We start from the raw sequence: 2,500 nt of genomic DNA, 5'->3' as shown, positions 1-2,500 counted from the left end.
GTGAAGTAGTGGTGTCGTACGTAGCTACTTTGACATTATTTTTTCAAAAATAAATCAAAATGGAATTATATAAATGTATACGTATACACACATTATAGAGAGACGGCGGTCGCCAGTCCTGCTGCTGCTGCTAACGGGAAGAGAGAAGGGCCAATGTCAGGAGGGGATTCTGCAGGAGAGACGATGTTAACACAACCGTTTCTTACTCCCCTGGGATCTCTGCATTTTGCCAAATTATCACGAAATGTTTTGTGACTTTGTCCTTTTTTGTTTTTTTACGTTATATTTGCCTTTTTTGGGGGGGGGGGGGGTTGTGAGTGGGGAAAAAAAGAGCCTGAAAACCACACAACTGGACTTGAAAACAGTTTGCTCTCTTCACCAGCCCTGTGTGCTCAGGGCTGTACCTCATGTACATACAGGCCCACCCGGTCGCTCTGCAGTCTCCTCCGATTGCAGAGCGTCTCTTATGCATTGGTCCCTTAGGTGAAGCAGGACTGCCCGGAGTGAAGGGGGGGGGGGGGGGGGGGGGGGGGTTATAGTAGCTGAGACTGAGGAGGGAACCGAGTGTTCGGAGGATGAAGAATCCTGTCGGAGGACGGCTTAGTCACTGTAATCGTGCAAAAATATTAATCGAGTTGTGCATATAACAGTTATTGCTGAACACTTCTGTGTATTTGAGCGTGTGTGTGTGTGTGTGTGTGTGTGTGTGTGTGTGTGTTCATACCTGTATGTATGTATGAGAGGTTGTGTGTGTGCACAGATGTATCTCCCCCACCCCCCCACTTGTTCAGTGCACTTATATTGGACCTACAGTACACATCCATAACTTCCTCCTATCTTTAAAAACAAAGAGCGCTCACTTGCCTCCTCACACCTTCACTCACTCAAGACGACCACGTCCAGTAGTTCACCCCCCCCCCCCCCCCCCACATCTAACCTCCTTATCATCTGGACCGACCAGCACAGACCCGTCTATATATCTGTTATCCACACGTAAAACACGCCACTCTTTAAAGTCCTCTCATCCAACCCGAGGACACCGGCTTTTTGGAGAGGACGCTGAAGGATTAGAGAGTTCAGTATAGAAGAGTCCAAAGGCCCACATTCTGTGCTCATCCCATTTAAAGCGACGTGACGGCTGTAAAATATATATATATATATATATATATATATATATATATATATATATATCTACGCCGTCCGGTGACTCAGCAGACCGGTTTGACATCTAATGCCACTCAGCGTTGAAATGTACTCTGTGGTCTCTGATAAACTTTATCTCAGTCTAATCCTTCTGTCTTATCCGAGGTGCCTGCAGACATGTAGCATGTATGTGTTTTGTGAGGGGTTTCGGGGCGGGGGGGTGGGTGGGGGGGCGGTGGTAGGGGGACAAACGTATTCAGTGTTGGAGACACTGCAGAAAGGACCTGATTTTAAGACTTAAGACCCGAGGCAGGAACCGGCTCCGGGGTGAGCTGCGACGCCTCCGAGTCTTAAGTCGAGCGGCGTACGATTGGACGTCCCTCGGTCTGTACTGTCGTCTAATTCTGAGGTGGGAAATAATAATAAATAAAAATTAAAAAATCAGTTTGTCACAGTTTAAAAGAGTAGTAGGTGGAGGAGGGGAGGGGTGTGTGAAATGTACATTGTTTTCTTTTTGTACCTTGGCTTTAATTTATTAAATATATCTAAGACTGCAGCTCAATGACTCTTCTCTCTGTGTGTGTGTGTGTGTGTGTGTGTGTGTGTGTGTGTGTGTGTGTGTGTGTGTGTGTGTGTGTGTGTGTGTGTGTGTGTGTGTGTGTGTGCGTGCGAGTGCGTGAGAGAGTGTGTGAGAGTGTGAGAAAGTAGAAACATACTTTATTAGCTTCTTTTGCCTTTTGATATTTTTAGAGTTATTTCCAGACAAATTATTAAGGAAAATTTGAAGATCTGTCCTCGTTTTAAAAAATGTGACATTATGTAAATTATTATTTATTATTCTATAAGTATTATCGGTATATGTATGAAGTAGCATCAAATGAAGTACAAGTACCCCAAAGTTGTAATTAATTACTTTACAGCACTGCAAAGCCAGATACTGTATCCTGACTGTAAAAACACTGGAAAAAAAACTCATTTTTAATTTAAAATAAAACTGCAGAATTCACCACACAGTCCGGATTACATGACAAATATGTTGCGTCCTTGTCAGACAACTTTTACTTTATAATTTCAAAGTTGTTCTGCGGTAAAAAGAGTGATTTTGTTGTCCTTGTAACCACTTCCCACTCAGTCATAGCGACTGCGCATGCGCACACAGCTGGAGCGTCTCCCACGTGTGTGTGTGTGTGTTAAGGTCCATCCTGTCAGTCTGCAGACCTGAACCACCCCAGACCTCCACCAGAAGAAGTTCCTGCAGGACTCCTCGAGGCGTCTCAGCTTCTTCTTCTTCTTCTTCTTCTTCTTCTTCTTCTTCTTCTTCTTCTTCTTCTCTAAAAGAAACACTCAACTGCTGAAG

The 2,500-nt window shown here is 44.4% G+C and overlaps 2 protein-coding genes across 3 annotated transcripts in view; both read left to right on the top strand.

Moving 5' to 3' along the window:
- LOC137866462 (importin-13-like) overlaps window positions 1-1,699 on the top strand; it is a 20,319-nt gene extending 18,620 nt beyond the window's left edge. Inside the window, 1 exon segment of the mRNA XM_068702392.1 lies at window positions 1-1,699. This exon segment is cut by the window's left edge and continues 598 nt beyond it. The gene's annotated coding sequence lies outside the window, so the exon portion shown is untranslated.
- Window positions 1,700-2,352: 653 nt separating this feature from the next.
- The window catches only part of pfas (phosphoribosylformylglycinamidine synthase), a 12,419-nt gene continuing 12,271 nt past the window's right edge, over window positions 2,353-2,500 (top strand). For both annotated transcript variants that reach the window (XM_068702445.1, XM_068702444.1), the window contains exon 1: window positions 2,353-2,500. This exon is cut by the window's right edge. The gene's annotated coding sequence lies outside the window, so the exon portion shown is untranslated.

Source organism: Cebidichthys violaceus, unplaced genomic scaffold, assembly GCF_023349555.1.
Source record: "Cebidichthys violaceus isolate CVI_PGR_0920_01 unplaced genomic scaffold, fCebVio1.0.p SCAF_84, whole genome shotgun sequence".
NCBI classification, from domain to species: Eukaryota; Metazoa; Chordata; class Actinopteri; order Perciformes; family Stichaeidae; genus Cebidichthys; species Cebidichthys violaceus.
The sequence above is the reverse complement of the archived record's forward strand: the minus strand, read 5'-3'. Positions and strand labels throughout refer to the sequence as shown.